This window comes from Hippoglossus stenolepis, chromosome 22 (assembly GCF_022539355.2).
Source record: "Hippoglossus stenolepis isolate QCI-W04-F060 chromosome 22, HSTE1.2, whole genome shotgun sequence".
In the NCBI taxonomy this organism is placed as follows: Eukaryota; Metazoa; Chordata; class Actinopteri; order Pleuronectiformes; family Pleuronectidae; genus Hippoglossus; species Hippoglossus stenolepis.
The window spans coordinates 17,064,476-17,085,079 of NC_061504.1; the positions used below are offsets into that span (position 1 = coordinate 17,064,476).

The 20,604-nt window shown below is 44.7% G+C and overlaps 1 protein-coding gene across 1 annotated transcript in view; it reads left to right on the top strand.

Moving 5' to 3' along the window:
* Positions 1-20,604, top strand: part of LOC118101411 (plexin-B2) — a 102,634-nt gene that overhangs the window by 14,740 nt on the left and 67,290 nt on the right. Inside the window, 1 exon segment of the mRNA XM_035147156.2 lies at positions 19,732-19,772. The gene's annotated coding sequence lies outside the window, so the exon portion shown is untranslated.

Genomic DNA, 20,604 nt, shown 5'->3' on the forward strand with positions numbered 1-20,604 from the left:
TCTTTCACTCTCGGGCCCCGTTTCTCCGTCTTTCCGTCTTCGGCCGTCCGTCCCTCTCGCAGTGAGATGCTGTTTGTGTGTCTGTGTGTGTGTGTGGTAGTAAATTCCTGCTGCAGTTATGAGGTGATTAGTCATATGGTATCAGTTTATTTTGCCAGTAATGGAAACTGCTCGCTGCCAAGAACGCCCCTCTCTCTCCTTCAGCTTCTCCCCTCGTCTTCTTTCTCTCTTTAATTTTCTCCCTCCTCCTCTTTCATGCCCCCATTTGCTCTGGTTTTATTGCCGTTCTTTTCCTCCTCACCTTTCCTCCCTCTCGCATTCTTTTCATTCCTTCTTCAACTTTCCACCCGGTCGCCCCTTCTTCTCCTTTCTTTTTATTTTTTTTATTTTCCTTCTGCATTATCATTTTCCTTTCCTCCTCCCTCGCTAATGTTTTTCTTCGTGTTCAAAGAGGATGACAAAACGTCCCATCGAACGAAGAAAATGGTTTTGTTGTAGTTTCACCTCCAAGAAACACAAAGAGTAATAGATTACCAAACATGAGTAACAGATTACCCAGTTGTTGTTTACTTGGACTGACTGATAAATATTCTACATGCAGCTTGAAGCTCTTGAAGCTGAATGTGGTGTCGGATGAAGGAGCGGGGGATGGTCGGTGAGGAGATAAACACGCCGGCCCGGCTGAGTGTTTACATTTCGTGGCCACAGGTCTGAGTTTGTAGGAATGTGAGGACGACTCGGACGTGTCAGGAGTCAGAACACGGGGATTATGGGTAATTCTGAGCTAGGACAGCGACTTGATGAAACGCAGGCATCAAACCACCGGTCGTTTGGACGTTTCCATGAGTAATCCTCTTTAAAAACAGCTGAGTCTTAGTCTGTGTAGACGACTCCCAAAAGTGAAGCCAAATCAATTGCACCGCCCCCTGGTGGCTGCAGTGTAGGTCATAAACCCCGCCTCCTGCGTTATGTGACCCGCCTACCTGCTCGCCATCGTGTGGCTTCTAGACGCCAACGATAATGTTAGTATGGGCGTCATTTTGCTGTTGCCTAGCAGCCGTAGTTTTCATCACTTAACTACATGAACAGCAACTACTGCACTTACGCAACTTCTCATGTTGCAAACACGCCCCCTGGTGGCGAGCTGTATTGTAAGTCATAAACCCCACCTCCTCCATGTTAGCAGATTGGACATGGACCAAACTAAAAAGTCCAGATGGTTTCTGTCATTTGAGGTTATCACTTATCACACTGATGTTTGTTCAAGTGAAGTTTTAATTAGTTATTTGATGAAATTGACCTTGATAAGTGATGAAGAACAAAATGGCAGCACTTGTGTTTGAGATGTTTTGACTTTTTCTTTTGTACAGACGAAGTGGAGACGTCCTTCTTTATTTGCAGATAAAGTTGTTTATTTTCCTGCACTGATCAGCTGATTAATCCAGAAAACATTAGTCTCTTTATCAAAGTCGTTTTTCGATGGTTCCAGGTCCTCACGGAATCTGCTGCTTCTCTTTGTCTCACGTAACAGTAAATTTAATTTTATGGTGTTTCGGACTGTTGGCTTGACAATGCATAGACGTTTTAATAACGCCGCCTTGTGCTCTTGTGCTCTGGGATATCATCATTAGATGTTAGGCTTCACTGGACCACAGGAGGATTATCTAATTAATTAGAGGGGGGGAGGAGACACAAGGTCAGACGTGTGCAGAGTCATGAAAAACATGCAGAGAAACTGCTTTTCTATTAATGACGAAGCAAATTTTGTTGAAAATGCAAAGTCAACGACACCATAAACGATTTCTTTCCTCCAATGTGTGAGTGCAGCATGAGAACCAGCAGCAGGCTTCATGCCACAAGGACAAACTGAAGGACTGTGTCTAACTTTAAAAAGTGTATCTGATGTAAAGCATATGTAAAGCATATTAACGAATATAGTCCCCCCTCCCCCCCACCTCCTCCTGATATATACAAGGTGTGTCTCAGCTGGAAATCTCACTTTGATCCGACATCATTAACTGTCGTGAGTTTGACGAGTGATTAGCATGAAAATAATCAACAACATTTTCTGGCATCAGCGATTTCAAGGTCTCGTGAAAGTCACAGGTTTTGAAATGGAAATGTTGTGAGAGAGGGATCAGCTGGAAGGATGTAGATGGGAAGTAGCGCGTGTGTGTGTGACGCCACGGGAGGCAGACATGGCATAGAGCTGCATCTCATCAACGTGTGTGTGTCTGTGTGTGTGTGTGTGTGTGTGTGTGTGTGTGTCTGTGTGAGAGCTGCCAAACAGGAGGACGTCAATGCCAACAGAAACAAACTCAGTAAACACTCAGTTCAGGGTTATTTCTCAAGGTCATGGACTCGTACACGCCGCTAATCGTCAAACGCACGTGTGTGTGTGTGTGTGTGTGTGTGTGTGTGTGTGTGATCCGTCTCTTATCAGGTCGCTGTGACCGCCGACATGGGAAAAGTCCTTTTTAACCTTTTCCTGCAGGAAAACTCAATGTTTTACTTTCAACTTCAGTGGCTCTGAGAAGCAGAAGTCACAGTGATGCAGCACAGTTGAATCAAAACTCGCCTTTTTAAGTTTTAAGGAAGTCTGCAGCCACCAATTGTTTATTATGCTGATTTTAAAGTTTTAAAGTCCCAGAAGTTTTAGTTTAGAAACAAAGAAAAGCAACAAATCATCACATTTGAGAAGCTTTAAAACTCAAATTAATAGAATGATCTTATGTCGTATAATTGTTATTAAAGCATAGACTGTAAATAAAGATGGACGACCTGACGGCTCCTGAAAGTGAAGCCAAAGTGTCGCCCTCAGTTCATAAACCCTGCCTCCTCCATGTTAGCAGATGGGACCTAAACAAAAAACCGAAGTACACCTTAAATAAATGTTTCTGTTTGATTTCTTGGCAGATTGATTTTGTTTTCGTTCCGTTTCCCTCAGTTTCCAGTCTTTTGTGCTGTTTAATAATTACTATTCAATATGAATTGTTGGAGAAGTGCCTGCTAAATTGAGCTTTTGTAAGGTTGGTTAATTTAATTCGATAAAATCTAGGAAGCACATTAAACACTTCAACTTTGAAATGAGTTTCCGTGATTTCCAAAGCGATTATATGGTTACATTCCTCTATTTGGACGAAGTACACGTACCCGGCTTTACTAAAGAAAACGATATAAATAAAAATCTGCCTTCAAAGCCCATATCTTTCTAGTCGTGGTTTGATTTATCTTTCCAGACGCCGGCTCTGAGAGATCTCCAAGCGCTTCGTGTATTTGATGTGCACTCAGCTGCTGTTAATGCCAGCAAACAGATCAGAGCAGTCACGGAGGAAAGAGAGAAAGAAATCCTCAGGACAGGGCGGCGGCGTGACGACAGCGAAACAGACGAGATAAGAGCGGCGGCAGGGGAGGCCAGAGCGACGCGTTTGATCGATTTTGAAGGTTTCAACCCTGATGCTGACAGTCTGGATCTTCTCTTTTTGGCTTTGAATGAAATGATTTTCATGCCAAAACATTTATGTACGATTGTTCAGTGTAACACGCTCCGGGCAAAGTGTCAAGAGTTTCATCCTCTTCAGTCAGGAGCAGATGTCGGAGAACTTTGTCCCAGATTCACCTTCAAACCGTCAGATCCCTGCAGGTCCGAGCCGTCGTCCAGGAAGTGGAGCCGCTGTGAATGTTGGGAGTAAAATTAACCTGCGAGAATTCAGCACTATAGAAAAAATAACGTGCAGTGATTTGTAGGTATACAGGCTTTTCTCTCTCTCCCCCTCTCTCTCTCCACCTCTCCACCTCCCTCTGCGTCTCACTGTTTCGGTTTTCCGTCTCTTTTCCCCAGCGATGCTCATCTCTCGCTTGGTTGCTGCTGCTGAGGTTGGAACTCTGGCTCGCTGTGACACACACACACACACCACACACACACACACACACACACACACACACACACACACACACACACACACACACACACACACACTCTTCTGTTTTTGAAAGGACACCATTTCCAAACATGAACTCTGGAAAATGTCAGGAAAGTTAGGTCCGAACATGAATTCTGACTCTAACTTTAACCCTGTGAGTTTTAATCAAGCATCTCTGTGAGCGTCCGTCCAAAATGTCCTGACTTTCAAGGTGTAAAAACTCAAATTGGTCCTCACAAAGATAGAAACACACACACACGCCTCAGACGGAGCGCTCCACTACCCCGCTCAGGAAATTGGACCCTCAGCAGGCTGTATATTGGAAATGAATTCCTTTTGAAAGAACACACACACACACACACACACACACACACACGCTGAGTTTTGAAGACAGACGTCTGTTGCTTCTGGTTTTAACTATGGAGTCTTATCTGCTGAACCACTATCAGTAGTTTAAAGATAGAGCCGGCGGAGCTGAGTCACAGTTCTCTCTCTCTCTCTCTCTCTCTCTCTCCCTCCTTCTCTCTCTCTCTCTCTCGCCTTTTGTCTCACTGACAGTCAGTGTCGCTCGTCCGAGTGTGCAGCTGACAGATAAGGCGTTGATGTTAATTACGAGACATGTAGCCTGTCAGACGGAGAACGAGTCGGGCGGGGAGAAAAGTCGACGGCGAGTTTAGACCGATGCAGGATTTTCACCATCAACACCAGAACTGATGATTCCAAGAACAACAGACCAGTGAAAACTCAACGTGTGTGTGAGTCACTTATGAAAACAGCAGCAGGAAGATCTGTTCTGATTGTGTTCATAACAACACAGAAATCTCCGGAGAAAAACCCGTGAATATTCTCAACTAGATGTTTGACCAATATTAACCTTTTTAAAGTTGTCAACAATCCGTATCCTGTAACTCTACTGACATATGGAACATCTGGACTTTATCCTTGTTTAGTTTCTACTTCATGAAGATGAAATGAGCGATGAATTCAACAAAGAAACTTAAAAAGGTCAAACTTGGTGTTAAACCATCTTTTATTATCGATAAAACCTCCTGAGAGGCTGAAATCAATACGGAGTTTCTCCTCTGAGCCGATCTCCTCTGTTTCACCTGCAGCCTGATTAAAACTGTGTCTCACTCCCTAAGTGTCTGTTATTAGTGTAATTGAGGATGTTGACTTGTTTTCCACACAAGCACATGAGGGTAATTCTGGGTAAAATCACAGTGAGCGTTCATTTGTCTAGACCTTTTTTAAATATGGTCTTAAGCTGCAGGTTCACTGAAACCCTGAAATATCCAGACCTGCAAATCACAGCCACGTACGTAACGGAGCGGATTTACAACAATCCAGAGAAAAGTTTATTCTGAGCAAAGATAAATCCTTTCTATCTGGTTTCAGGAACCTGAATAATAAAATCCAGTTGGTAATATTGGAGCGGATGTTTGTGTAGTTTGATTCCCAGCAGCCCACAGTTTGTCTCCGCACTCGCACACAAAGACACAGTGTGTGTCTCTCTATCTGTCAGGATTTGACAGCCTGAGCGGTGATGAGAAGGCCTCCCGAGGTGGTTTACGTGCACGCTCCTGCATGCACACGTACGTGTGTGTGTGTGTGTGTGTGTGTGTGTGTGTGTGTTCTGACATCTCCTTTGTGTTTCTTGTTGGGAGTTCTTCATCTGATGAGTTTAACTGGGAGCAGCAGGAGGAGGCATTTGGCAGCAGGTGGATTTGTGTGCGTCGGATGTTTGTGTGTTTAACATTATTTATAGACGCCGCTTCCTTCCGCGCAGAGCAGATTTTTGTTGGTCAGAAAACACACAACAAATGATCTAAATCAAATCCTTTAACACGCTCTTCTTAATAAAAAGCCGAAGAGATAACGGAGCGGATGTATCCTCTGTTTTCATAGATGTGGGTCAGAATCCCCGAACGCTCGTGTTGCCGTATGAAATCAGCCATTAGTTACGTTCAATAAGGAAACAGGCTGATGGAGCAGCTTTGTTTTCATCATTACTGTTGTTAAATTGCTCTTTAAATTCATTCTCAGGTGATATTAAAAAATCTCCGGTTCAGCGCCTTTCCAACTGTAATTTCCTCCCCAGCAAATTTCCCAATTTATCCTCTCAGGTGTTTGCAGCCCTCGCTCTGAATCCCCATTAACCTTGAGTCCGACTCATTTTGTCGAATTCCCATTAACCACCGGAATGAGCTGCTTGGTGAATTCCCATTAACCTCCAGCATTAGTCGTTTATTAGACAACAAAGACGTGTTCGGGATCAGAAACTTATTTAGGGATATTTTCCTTCTCTTTTCAGGATGATTGCTCCAAATTAGGGTCACGTAGAGTCACCTGAGCAGAATACTAACGGCTGCGTGAAATATGAGGCAGATCATCCAGTGTGACTTCCAAATGGGAGACGGACATTTTCCTGAGTGGGTTGAAATCAACAGGCTGCATCAGTTCCTGTCCGTCTGTCCGTCCCTCCGTCTGTCCATCCGTCCTCTTCCACTCGCCCGAGGAGGCGGAGGTCACCGGCTGAGCAGAGTGTTCCTCACGTCCCTCTCCCCAGTGACACTCCCCCCACCTCCTCCTGACGATCCTGAGGTGCAGCCAGGCCTGATGGGATATGTAATCCACCCAATTAGTTCTGGGTCTACCCAGGGGGTCTCCTCCCAGTCGGGGTGTCCTCATGAGGATCCTAGACTCAACTGAGCTCCCCCCCGGATGTCCAAACTCCTCACCCTACGTCTTAGGCGACATCCTTACCAATATGTTTTACACGTAGAAGACGAAGAAGCCAACTTGGAAAGACGAGGAGATTCCAGAGCTTTTGGTGATACTGATCTTTCCTCACATGCACCTCCTCCTGCAGAGTTTAGTGCACGTCTGAAAGCAGCATATGTGTGTAAGCTCTCACTTTCTTTTTAGGTTTCTTCGAGTCATAAAAGCGTAGATATACTTTTGAAGTGTCTTGTTAAGTCGCCGTGAGCAGCCGATGAATAACAAGTGACAGCGGACAGGATGAGTCGTTTTCTTCCCATCAGACTCTCTCTGCGTCTCCTCAACACGTGGAGTGTCTCTGTCCGGTCGGCTGCCATCACAGAGCAGCTCATAGCTCATTGAATCAACCAGAAGCCTCCGAGAGTCAGAAGAGATTAGGTTACATCCAGAGCGTGTGAGCGCTGGAGTGTCGACTCTCCTCGTGCTCAGCGGTGTGTGTCCGTCCACTCGAACTAATTCAAACACACACCGACTGACGGACGGACATATGCAGGAGCTGTACGCACGTCTGAGGGAACGCGGTTTGGTTTGTTCGAGGGTCAGCGAGCACGTGAAACGGAAACGTAAGGTGTCAGAACGGGTGAAGAGGGAAAACGGAGGCTGCTGATGTAAGAAGGAGCAATTAGGACGAGGAGCAGATTCTCAGACGTGGAAACAGAAGTGGATGAAAGCAGGAGAAAGAACAGGGCAGAGAGAGAGAGAGATGATGTTAAACAGGAGGGAGAGTGAGTCGAGTTTCCAGTCGTCAGCCTCAGGTTGGGAAAGAAGAGAGAAATGATGGGTTGAGACGCCGCCTGCAGCCCGACAGTTTCTTAGCCTTACATGTCAGAGAGATTTGTGAGTTTTCCACATCGATTTACCCGACATCCATTCAGCTGTGGACACAGTGTGAAGGGAGCAAAGTTAAATTCAAAGAATATCTTGGTGTAAAGTCTTGATTTGTAAAGTAGAGGAGGTAAACGTTTAATATTTCCCTCTGAGAACATCGTGAAGTCAAAGTAAAACCTCAGACTTGTATTTATAACTGTTCTTGATCTGCCCTAATAATATGGAAGATTACACTATTACATGTTTCAAACCATGTGTCCCACGCAGCAGCTAGTCAACATTAAACCAACACAAGTGGTTTTGGCCTCTGTACAATTTGGATGCTGCTATTGGAACATCTGTATTTTTATTATTTAAAAAATGACTTGTTTTAAGTTGAAGTACAGGCTGAAACCTGAAGTTTTCTCTTCAGAACTTTGTTGGACAATACGTTTGATGATTTATTGAAATCCTGAGGATGTAGAGAAAGTGTTTCCTGGTCATTAGTTGAGGAAATCATTAAAACCTGATCAGCCACTTCTTGTAATGACGACCTGCAGGAAGCTCTGCATACTTGGGATTTTTTTTGCAGGACGTGATGATGTACAGAGAATCGTCTCTCAGGCGGTTTGGGGATGTTTGGGGAAACGCGAGCGGACAGCGAAGGTCTTTATCGGATCACATCCTGCTCTTCAGACGGCTTCCAGCCTGTGATCTGCAGGAACCCATGAGAACAGGAGCTTTAGTGGGTTTGAAGCGTCTTGGCACTGATTGATACCAGCAGCGAGCTGAGTTCAGACCACAATGCTGCTCCCTTATCGGCCACATCCGGCCCCAGTGCAACATGTCAGCTGTTTGTGGAGAGGGGGGGGTGGTTGGACTGTATGAAGCCGGCATGACGGAGCAGGAACACAGGAGGAGAAGTTGTGTTGAGTCTGAGACGTCCTCAGAAAACACAGAGAACCTCGCTGATGCCGAAGAAAAGACCTGGAGGCGAAAGATTAAAAAAAGCGTCCACCTCCAGTCACACATAACCCATTGGATTAGTCCCACAAACCCCCAGAGCATTCGGCGGTAAACTGCGGCGAGATGGATGAACAGTTAGCGTAATTGTTATTATGGCTCTTTTGCTACGGTGCATCTGTCTGTGCAGCGTCTCCCTGCTCCTCCTCTGCTCCTCCTCTGCTCCTCCTCTGCCCTAATTGTTCTGAAACTGCTCCGTTCCAGGTCCCACAGGAGCACAGCTCTGACTGAGAGCTGCACCAGGCGACTGGATTACAGCGGAGAGCAGCTTTAAACTTAAACAATGTCGGTTCCCGGTGAAAGCAGCTGTTAGCGTGGTCACCGCGGAGCAGCGTTTTCTACAAAACAAGTGATTAAGAGAAGCTTTTAAAGGAGGAAGGAGGAAGGAGGAGTGATTTACCGTCTGTCCGCAGAAAGATGGACTGAAAAAGATGAGGAAAAAACACAGATTTATTTCTGCACGAGTTTATTTTCTGTGGGAAATGATGAAAATGTGGAATAACTCTTATCTCGGTCAGAAATGAATAAAAGTGCAGCGTGGTGACATTTGACCCGAACGTTTTTGAAGTTGTCTGGAAGTGAAAGCTCCAGCAGGGTTCGTGAGTTTTGGAGAAACCCGCCTGCGTCGTGCCGCTGCTCTGAAATGTTCCTGTGAATATCCTGGATATATTTATCCGGCGGCTCGCTCTGCTCTTATGCAGCTTCTGCCCTGAAACCACGGCGGAGATGCACCGTCCAGCTCTTCTGTGACTAAAGGTGCCAAATAATTTATGACTTTTGGGAGTTTCTCCAGAGTCCAGTGGGTTTTTGTTCCCAAACAGGGGACAGCTTGAAATTGGAGTGTCGAAAGCCAAAACTCTTATCACGCAGACTGAGTTATGGTCGAGCCGCTGTTATTGATCAACAGCCCTCTGAACCTCAGCAGATATATGGAGGTAATTTCTCTGCTGTGTGGAGGTGGGGCGGACGGCTGTTATTGCCCCTTTTAAAGATGACGGGCGTCTTTCTGAAATATGTTGCGTCCCCGTCTGTAAACCGCTCAGTCATTAAATTAACGTTTAGCACAAAGCAGAAGCTTCACTCGGAGAAGTGGAGCAGAGCCGGAGCAGAATCCCTCAGAGCTTCTGACTCAGCCCGAACCGAGGGAAAAGGATGGAGGCAAAATAAACTGCAAGAGTCACGGCTTTGTTTTTTATTTGGAATCATAAATAAGTGAACAGAGGGAGGAAGGAAAAAGGCTCCTGTGTTTTAAAATGGCTCGTCCAGCAGTTCGTACGACTGAGAGAATATGAAACGGGAGTTTATAAAGACCATGAAACGTGTTCCATCTTCAGTCCTGCTGGTTAAACAGGTTTCAGACAGTTGGTGGATTGATGTCATCATGTTTGACTAATTTAAAACTGTATTTCAGCTGCTCTCTTGTCTCTTTTGTCTCAACTAACTGGGACAGAGGCCGTTCATTTCTCCATCTTCTCTCTCCAGTGCCAGATTACAGATTAGCTCCGAGTCAACTCGTGACTCGTTAGCAGCTTCCTCTGGATTCTCCTCCCGTGGATCAGCATCGATTATCCGATATTAAAAAACGGTCCAGCAACACGTTGAGGTTTTGCAAAATACGCTCCGGAGACGTATTGACAAGCGGAGCGATGGATTAAAGAGCGGAGACGTTCTGCCTCCAGCCGTCTAATGAGTTTCTGAGTGGCCGGAGGGAAGATGAGGTCTCAGACACGGAGACGCTTTCAAACGACCAGCGACACACACACACGGCGATGAAGAGGTTGTTTCACCTCCTGAACCTCATTATGGAAATAGGTTTTTATTTCTGATTGCTTGGCTGCGTGTGTTTGTCTGTCGGTACAGGTGTGTGTTTGTGTGTGTGTGTGTGTCCATGACTGAGTTTCAGTCTTCCATTTGCAGAACCAGTCACAATAAGAGCTGTGTGATAAAACAATGATATTATTCTCTATCGTTTGTTCCAGCCTCAAACCACTGGTCGAGCTCTGGTTAGAAAGATTGTGAACAAGTTAACTTGCTAAAATAGAAGTTCAGTCTCAGAGTCTCTAACCTGGTGACCTCGTAAAAGTTAAAACGTCTTTTTCTTTTATTTAATCCAACAAACAAACTACTTCTTCAAATGTGGACAAACGTCTCTTCTTCTTTCCAAAGCTCGCTCCTCTCCCCCGTCATCCCGGGACTCTCCTGTCAGTTGACCTTTGACCTCTGCTCCGGTCCCTGTGTGAGTGCAGGGTCGTGACCTTCGGGCGACCCCCCCCGCCTCTGATCCCTGGGGTCGTTTCACTGGGATCGCTTTGTCTCCCAGATAACGCCCGGACATGTCTCCCTCTTGTCAACACGTGTAACCCGTGTGGAGTCGTAAACTCGGAGGGTGGACGTGTCGTCTGTGGTTTTATTTGTCCAACTGCAGCAGTGGTGTCGCTTTGTGAAAAGTATTTATACTGAGTTGTTGGTTTTTAAAGTGGTTGTTATTGGTTTGGATCTGAAACGCAGTGAATGAGGTGGAGCTGTTTTTCCTTTATTCTCAGTTTGAGAGTTGGACTTTAACACTTTGATAAAGCGTCTGTTGAAACTGGGTTTTTTTTTTCCCCATGAACCACGAACACACGTGTAACTGGTTTATTCTGACTCGTTCCCACGTTAGAATCCGTCCTCCTGCTCCAGATACACGGATTAATCCACCACTGAAAATAGTCCCCTACAAAAGCCAAATTTTCCCCTGTAGGATTAATATATTTATAGAGCTAAAATGTACAAGCCAATTATTTTATATAGAATTGATCAACCATTTAAGAAAATGTAAGATAATGACAAATATACACAGTCTCTGAAATTAGAGGATTTGCTGCTTTTCTTTCATTTGTGGGATTTCCTTGGACTCGAGCTGCAATTGATTCGTTGATTGATTTAGTAAATCGCCTAAAAATGAATTCAACTGTTTTCCAAATTGATTAATATTCACTGCATTGACACTTTAATATGAAGTTAATTTAAACACAACATGATTCTGTTGGCAGATGATAATCTTGAATAATGCGAAACGATTATCATCATATCAGTTTAAGCTGTTGAATCAACATCGACATGTTTGCTCTGGGACATAATTCAAGTTTTAATTGAAGGTTTCTTTGTTGTGTGTAAGTTTTCTCGCTCGTCTGCTTTGTTTTATTTCTTCGTGTTTGGTTTTTTAAACTTCTCTGTTCGGACTCTGAGAAAAGGGAAGTTCCCGCTGGTCCCTGAGGAGAAGAGCATGGCTGTGATAGAACGTAGTGAGAGTTAATTCACACCAGACGTGGTTCTCTGTACGGCTGAAGGACGAATGACCTCTGCAGGAACTTTCTTCTGATTCTTTCCTTCATTCGTCTTCTTTCTTAGACAGAATTTTCTCTTTATCATTGTTTTTACAGTTATTGTGATGATGGAAAAGTCGTTTTCAGTCATTTTGTTGGAGCAAAAATATCAAATACTTGTGTTTCTAGATTTTTCTATCACAGCACATCGCCAAAGTTTGAATAATGAGGTGTGGACACTCGACCTGAGCCCGTCGGGACCCGGGCTGGATTCTGACTGAAAATTTAAAATGATTTTCGGGTTTGGGTCGAGTTGGCTATCGTTTCTTATTGTGCAAACGTTTTTGATAACGATCAACTTTCGGCAGGGACAGACCAAAGTCTCGGGTTGTGACGTCATTCAGACTTTGATATGAAATCAGGAATATTCCAGTCTTGCATTGTGATTGTGAAATAGCTGCGGTCACACCTGAAATCCTCTAAACCAAAGCTTTCATGTGAGAAACTTGATGGTTTTGCAGAATCCCTGTCGTGGTGATGTCAGTGACACCGGTGCACCCCCCACCCCTCATCTCTACTTATTAAACTGTGCTTTAAATGGAGTGTGCACCTCCTGGTCTGACCCAGATCCAGCAGCTGCACCTTCCCTCTCCTCCGAGGAGCCGTGCACGTCTGAGGTGCACGAGGAACAAACACCTTCTGTAGCCGCTAACCTCTGCCGACTCATCGCAGGCCTCTGCTCGCGCTGCCACTTTGTTTATTGCCTTCTCTGTCCGAGGATTATGGGATTTGCTGTTTCTCGGCGGACTCGATGAAACGCAGCACCAGGAGCAGCAGGATGGGAGTCAGGGGCCGTGAACGTGCGGCATGTGATGAAGCGTCGGCCGTCACGTTCTGATGACACTGCCGCTTGTTCCCGCTTCACCGCTGAGGCTTTCATGTCTGAAAGAGAAGAGTTTGTTTTTAGAAAATCCTCGTTCTCCCCCTCGGGAGACGGTTTTAATGGCGGCCTCTTTTTTTTTTTGTCTTGCACGACAGACAAAAAGTCTTTGTTTTCACGTTGGCATGCAACTGTTTGCCAGCGGAGAACAGACGACGACTGTTCAGTGGGATGTGGATTTGCTTTCTTTATCATCACAGAGAGGAAGTTCAGGATCAGATCTGTGGAAACTAATCACTCTGGGATCTTTATTGATCAGGAAGTCTTTAATAAATGCTTCTTGATGCCTTTTTAGATTCACGACTTGTATCTTAACCTCCATCGAGGAGGTTTTGTTTTTGCCTGCGTTTGTTTGCAGGATTACACAAAAGCTACTAAACGGATTTCCACAGAACTTGGTGGAAGGTTGTGGAATGATTCAGAAAAACCTTATCATGGAAATATACTCACATAATCAATATTATACAGTAACTGTTGTCTGGTTTTAGTTATTAAAGGTTCATAGGACCTTTGCTTTGTTTGATGATTGTGATTCATAATCAACTAACGGACATTATTTATTAAGAGAATTAAAATAGATCTGCGTTTGTTTTCCCGGATGAGACGGTTTGTTTGTGTGAGTCACTGCAGACGGTGATAAAGTTTCTATATTTATATATTTCTATTTTAGTCACTCACATCCCGTTTCAGTGTCTAACACCTGAGTCAACATCTTCACTTGTTTACTGTCAAATACACAGATTCTTCGCTTTGTGTCTTTCACGAGTTCTGGTTCTAAACTTTTCTGAACTTTTTCATCACCACAGAAAATCAATAGAAGCTCGTGGAAAGTTCTGAGCTGATGAGATTACCTCGTACTCGCCGCTCGCTCTTCATGGGAACCTGAGCCCTGACGCCCGATAAGCCAATAAAGCGTAAAGTTGTGAGGACGTGACCTAAACTCTGCAGTGATTATTTGTCAAAGACGCAGATTGTTTGGCTGCAGGTGGTGAAAATGCACAGACGCTCACAGATGTTTGTGCGACTGAACCCGTTGAACTGAACAACGTAAGGATTGTGTTGATAATGGATCATTTTCAGGAGTTCTGTGGTGATTTATTTAATAAGAGGAAGCTGGAGTTGTGCCGTGACTTCAGGTTCACCGTGCTCGCTTGAAGAATCCTTCAGAAAAACATCTTTGCTGCTGCAGTTGATGTTTCATAATCTTTTTTTGGTGCCGAGCAGGTTTGTACGATCCGAAGCTTCCAGCTGTTGGAAGTGACATCTGGGATTCTGCACATACGAGCAAATATTCACACTGATGCAGTACATCTGTGAAAGGCTCCTGGCAAAATTAGCCGGAGGACTGTTACCAATTTTCAAATTATTATGAAACTCTGGTAAATCAGATTATTCTATTCTGTTTTGTGAGTTTTGAGAGTTCATACCTTCGCCAAGGTCAACGCCCAATGTCGCCTTATTAAATAAAGAGGAAATTAAATTACTGGATCCGCCCATTTATCCAGATCTGCTCCAACATTTCCTGGTTCAGTAGATTTTTAATAATCCTGCAGACAAACAAAACAAACCTCCTCGTCGAAGTGATTTGCAGGAGAACCTGGCTCGGTGATTTGATCTTCTGTTGACGTATAAACATCGGTCATTGTTGGAGCGGTTTCTTCCTCAGAGCTCTGATGCGTCGCCCGTCCGTCCATGTGGTCACAATATTCTGCGTCCTGATACCATCTCACATCTGAGTTGCATATCGTCTTTCTCCTCCCTCCGCGTATCTCTGTGCTCCGGTATCTGACGGATCATAATGAAAACACAGCGGCCGACAGACGCATCCTGATGTTCATATTCTACCAACACACACTTTGTGTAGTGTCTGTTGTTTGTGTATCGGGCCACGTTTTTACAACAGCAGCAGAGTGTGAGTTGGTGTTTGATTCCCTAAGAAGTCATAGTTTGCCTTTAACTGGGAAACTGGTTTGCACAGGAAGCATCACATTTGGGCGTGTGTGTGTTTGTGTGGGTGTGTGTTTGTGTGTGTGTGTGTGTGTGTGTTTGTGTTTGTCATCTGGTTGGCTGAACCAGGTTGAGCCACTTCACTCCGCTCTTCAAAGACTCGCCATAAAACCTCAGGATCTTAATCGGATGCTGTTCAGACGACACATTGTAATTATGTCTCAACAAATTCCTGCCTACATGCAGAAGGAGTGTGTGTCTCTCTGTGTGTGTGTGTGTGTGTTTTTGTGTTTTTGTGTGTTCAGTTGATGTCTCTTTGGGGTCTTTTTTAAGCTGCATGTTGTATCACGTTAACATTGTGTTCAGGCTATTGATGCTAGTGTGTGAAGCTGGTATAATATTTACACAGATGTTTGTGTGTCTGTGTGTGTGTGTGTGTGTCTGTGTGTGTGTGTGCGCGCAGCTTATCTTTTTCATGCTCTTCTCACCAAGTTTCTTTGGTCTCAATTGGATGTGAAAGGAAATCCCATGTCTGCAAGGCTTCCACTGCAGGAACAGATGTGTGTGTGTGTGTGTGTGAGTCTGTGTGATGTGTGTGTGTGTGTGTGTCTGTGTGTGTGTGTGTAAAGCCTCCACCATGCCACAGTGGATTAACCACACAGTGTGAGCAGTAACACTGAGGCTGTGAAGGAGAGATTCAGAGTGAAAAACGAGGCATGAACCAGAACGAGAGCGAGAGAGTTTAATGTTGACGGGAAAAAGCTTTTTTATTTCAACACAGCTACGTTGATTATCACCTCACAGGTTCCGAGATCCACAAATGACAGAAACCATCTTTGAGAAACATTTATTTAGCGTCTTCTTTGACTTTTTGCCTCATTCACTAACATGGAGGAGGTAGGGTTTACGACTTATACTGCAGCCAGCCACCAGGGGGCGATCCAAATGAAACATTGACGAGAGCTGCAGGAATCCGTCCCTATAGGATTTGTAGCTGAGGCTCATTTACAATCCTTGTCCCTGGTTTGGATTTTTCTAACTGAACAAGTTCACAATACGTTGTTAGGATAAAAATATAAACCCAGGAAACCAGAAGAAGACAAATGAGCAATTTCCATGTGTGCAGCTGCATGATCAGTGATTCAGCATTTATCAGATTGTGTCTTTATTTCTGTTAGTAATTACACAACTTTGTTCCTGTGACTGAAAGTGTGTTTGTTTGGTGCCACCCTGCAGTTCATCCATCCCCCGGGTGGAGATTGGTTGATTTCGGTCGAACAGGCTCTTCATTGGTGGAGCCCTGACGACCGCGGCCTCTCATTGGAACGCGCCTCACCGAGTGGAACAGTGTGATGTCTCTCAGGTCCACAGTGAAGCCAGGCGTCTGTCTAACATCTGTCCCTATCGCTGTCCCACCACTCGGCTTTATTTCTGGAAATAGGTCAGCAGATAACCGGTGTAACCAGTTCAGCGGCGACTCGCTCACTTGACATAACTTCTCTTTTTACGGCCGGTGTTCAAACAGACGGTTCGGTTTCACGACGTTTCATCATTAATTGCGCGCCGTGCCGCCGCGCCTACCTCAACCTGGCAGCTGCTCGCCGCTTCCTCCGCCTGCTGCTCAATGAGGCAGCGGCTCCACACGAGTCATTAAAGGCAGAGGAGAGCTCAGCTGCAGCGCCGTCAGCTCGCTGCACCGCCCCGCTCTCAGAGCTGGCATTTCTCAGATAAGACCCACCCGGCGAAAACTGATTTACACGGCTCCTCTCCTCCCCCCTGCCAGTGTGTGTGTTGTTGTGTGTGTGTGTTTGTGTTGATTTAAAAGACTCCGAGTGTAATAAACTATCTGGAAATACTCTGCCAGCAAAAACACATCAGGCTGCAAATCACATCACCGCGTTCGAGCCTCGTTCTCCACCTGTCATACAGCAGAGGTGTGTGTGTTTGTGTGTTATTCCGTTTGTACACGTAGAAAGAGCTTTTCTCCTCCAGGTTGTGTATTGTGTGTCTTCTCCGATGTTCCTGCAGCTTAGAGGCCGTGCACGTTCACCTCGCTCCCGCGCCTCCTTTCTTTCCACCGCGGTGATTTGATACAGGCGTCAATATTCCAGGGGCGGGGAATTCCAGGAACGCCGGCGTTAACTCCTTCTATTATTGGACGTTCAGCCACTGGGGCTTCTCTCAATACTCGTGGTTTTAGAGCGTCTTTTAAAGAGCAACGTAACACCAGGCTGGAAAGTGTTCGAGATTCAGCTCTGACCTCACACGACTCGCTGGAGTCGCAGTGTAAGGCCACACCCTGAGTAAACCTCTCCTGTGAGCAAACATCTGCGTATTTACACAACCTGCAGGTACAGAGAAACTTTAATAATCACTTTAAGTCACATTTGTGTCTCCGGTGCAACATTTACTGTCTTTTAGCTCCATTTTTGGTCTCCTCCACCACCAACTCAGGTATGGAAAGTTGAGTCTGTACACGTCAACATGTCTCAGCTCACTTTGTGCATGCCCACTGTTGCTTTGTGTGGCCGGGCCAGGTTTGTTTGTTTGTTTGAGCGTTTGTAGTCGTTTTTATGCTCTCGTCTGGACGTAGATAAAAACAATATCTGCAGTACAATCAGACTTAAGGCCTTAAGCTCTAAACGGGTTCTTCTACAGTTACGTCTCTGTCGTCCACTCTTTGCAGTTTTTAATCCCGTAAATCAGAGACTTGTGTAAACGCTGCTGATCTCGTTTCAGTTTGAAACCTCTGGGGTTGTGTTTAAGTCTGGACGAACAGAAACTGAGACTTTTGTAAACGATGACGCACACGCCCACGTTCTCCTCCTGATTGGTTCTTATCAGTCACATGACTCAACTGCCAGCGGTGAATACAAAGCGTTGCTAACACCTCATGAGTGTGTAGGTGAATGGTCATGTGACGTGTGTTCTCAGGCGTGTTCATGTTTACGATCATGGGAACTGTTACACTTGTCTTGACGTGAACCCGTTAGTTCAGACGTAGCCGAGGTAAAATGTTGTTTAGCAGCTTTTCTGTGCTGTTGTTGACACAGACGGAGAATTTCCTGTTTCTGGGTTGAATTAAAAAGGTTTAAATAGTCTGTGAAGTTTTTCACCAGATCCTCTGTATGTAGGTTTTTCTATTGTCAGCTCATTTCTGGGGAAGAGCATCATTAAATCATTAAATCTGCACTAAAAAACAACCCGGGTGAAAACTTTAAAGGGGCGTAGGAGAAGAGAATTTAATGATGTGTTACATAAAACAAAGGCTGTAAATATCTCAAAGATGTAATCATCCTGTCATCCTGTCCTTTGTTATAGACTATTTAATAAAGGAAAGAAATTACTGCTGCAGTTATTATAATGAAAAACCTCAAATCTTTCCCATGTGGGACTCTCACGTGGACACGTATAAATAGATCTGCTGTAGGAAACAAACGCTTCTTGTGACTTTACAAAGTAAATTTCAGGCTAATGAGATGAAGTGTCTGCTGTTGAATAGTTTAGTGAGGAGCAGGGACGTGGTGGATGCAGAAGGTTGTGTTTACCACGGGAGAGATGCAGGATCGATTGGCAGCTGGTTGGATGAATGCATAATATCCAGTTAATTAAAGAGTCGACGCTTTTAAAAACCACTTCCAACCTTCTCTCCAGTAACGTTGACTCTAAGTGGAACAAACAGTTCTGCACCGGAGACGAAAGAGGAGCGAGCGTCCGCGAGGATCGATGGTTGTTGAGTTTAATGGTGAAGTCAAACTGCAGGAAATGAGTCTACGTGATAGTTGATTCATCTTTATTGTTAATAGATAAGAAAGTTTTCACTGTTTTTCTCATTTTACCCTAAATAATTTGTGTCTGGACTGAAACAGGTGATTTAACGACACCTCTGTAGTTCAGGTTTTGAATTTCAGGTCAAGCCAGTCAATATTTGAAGCTTCAGTAATTGAATATTACCTTTTGCTTTGAAATGAAAATACATAAACTACAGGGGGGGGAAAAGAAACAACTCCGATCCTTGGCGTCGCCTTCATGTTGCCCGGCGACATATGAACAGGAGAAGAGCTGAAGCTGGAGCGCAGGAGATTTGATTGCAGGCGCTCGGGCAGAGAAAAAATCCAAGCACAAGCGGGTTATATTTGAGTGTGAGCGCAGGGATTTGAGCCAACGTGAAATCAATCTGCTCTCAAACTGAAAAACCCTCTTTAATGAAGAGGAGGGGAAAAAACCAATATGGGCCGTATATATTTATCAACTGAGGAATCGGTCGGACTCTGATCCCGTCGTGTGAAGGGCTCAGATCTGGGTGTTTTCACCGTGAATCCACAGAATCGGTTTCATCGTTTGTATTTAAGTATTGAGCTGTGTGTTAATCGGACTCATGGATCACTGGTGGTGAACGGTCTGATTAGTCTGGACCAGATCCCATGGGTCTGATTAGACTGAGTCAGAGAAGGAGTCTGAGGCTGAGTGTTGCCTCTATTAGGTGCAATTAGCATCTTAGTGTGTGTGTGTGTGTGTGTGTCTGTGTGTGTGTGTGTGTGTGTGTGTGTCCTACTTTGTGGAGTACCCTCCCGCTCCGTCTCTCTCTCAGCAGAGATGCTGTGTGGGAGTCGTCTCCTCTGAAGCTTCGCTGTTTCCATCTCCTCTGTGTTTTTCCGTGTTTCTCCTCATAATTAACCTTCTTCAAACGTCACGTCTCACCTCAGCGCTTCAGTTGTTCCTCTTAATTTACGTGTTTGAGCTTTAATTGACGCCGGAGCTGATGAAACTCTTTACGACGACCCACGGGAGAACAGCAGTGATGTGTTTAATGTCCCGGCGGCGGCGGCGGCTCTCGTCTCCTCGTCAATATGTTTTGCGTCGGTGTTAATAAAGTTCTTTGTACATTGTGAAACTGTGGAAATCCTGTAAAGTTTATATAAAGTATTGAGTTAATTTCTGTATTTGCATGAGGAATACTGAAATGAAAACGTCAGGCTAACGAGTGTGATTCTTGTGTTTTGTGCAGGAGCTTCATGACATCAGAGTTCAACACCGAACACTGAGCAGGTGAGGAAACTTTCTAATTTGTTGTGTTTTCTAACTTTACGTCACAAATTCTACGTTTACATCTTCGACTGTGTGATTGTCGTGTTTAAGCCTTTAGCAGCTCAGGGGCTGAATAAAACCTTCAGCACCTAAAAGTGACAGAATTACAGACGTTCACAAAACCTTCAGCCTCTGAATCGGATCGAGAGTTGAAATAAAAAAGGTTTCGTAGCTGAAACATTTGTCTTTCATCGCAGATTGTTGATGTTTCCCTAAACTTCGTGAACATCGCTCTGATCGTCTATAACGCAACTTTAATAACTTTATTTGCAAGGAGACGAGCAACAACAAAGTACAAACACTTGCAAACGTTGCATCTGGTGTAAATGGGTTAACTGCATCTCTGGATTTATGTAATTACCACTTTAATAAGTCACGACGAAGGGGGGGGATCCATTAAATTCAATGTTATATAAACATGTAAAGTTGTTCCTGCATCATTCAGTGATCAGAGGCCTGCTGGTGGTTCACAGCCCTAAATTGACCACGGACCTTTTTACATTAGAGAACATTAGATTTCCTCTGGAAAAAAAAACTTCAGAGGCAAAGTCGTCTTTTTGTTTTCCTCGTTAGTTTCCTCGTTAGTTTTCTGTTGTGCGGGGGAGCTCTGGGCCTCGTGGGGCCGTGGCTGCGTCGCGTTGTTTTATTGATAAAGTCCTTCCTCCTCAGACAAAGAGCTCTTGCTTCTCTCTCTCGATATAAAACTCTCCTAAAAGCAGTTCATTAAACCGGAGCTGCTGCGTCAACACACGGCGACGCTGGGCTGCTGCTTCACTATGTGGCCTCTTAACCC